The following is a 471-nucleotide window of genomic DNA, read 5'->3' as shown; positions in this document are numbered from 1 at the left end:
GCACTCAAGGCTCCCAGACTCAAGGGATTAGTTTCACCCTTGGGAGTTACAGCCTGATGGAGAACCTCCACACATATTCACAAAACTGACGGGCACTTTTTGTCATGTCAGCATTACTTGAGAGTTCCAAAATTAGTCAAAGTTGTCTGAAATACAACTTCCTAATTACATAGTGATAGCTAAATCTGAGGAAAATGCTTCACTTGTTCCTCAGTCTCAGAATAATCTATGGAAAGAATGGTAACATAAATCTACCTCTCAAATGGAAAAAGAAAATAGTTGGTATAGATTCTAATGAATGGTAAGGTGGTTAACTTACACACACCTGACTGAGGATTTGTGGTTATTGCCTTGACATTCTATATTGAAAGCCTTCAATGACTTGGAAAAGAGCTCTTTTGGAAGAAATAGAACCTACTTCTAGGGTAATACCCTCCTAATGATTTTTTATGTGTCCCCCACCCCAGCTAT

The sequence above is a fragment of the Pteropus alecto genome, unplaced genomic scaffold, assembly GCF_000325575.1.
Source record: "Pteropus alecto unplaced genomic scaffold, ASM32557v1 scaffold2751, whole genome shotgun sequence".
In the NCBI taxonomy this organism is placed as follows: domain Eukaryota; kingdom Metazoa; phylum Chordata; class Mammalia; order Chiroptera; family Pteropodidae; genus Pteropus; species Pteropus alecto.
Note: the sequence above shows the minus strand (reverse complement) of the source record.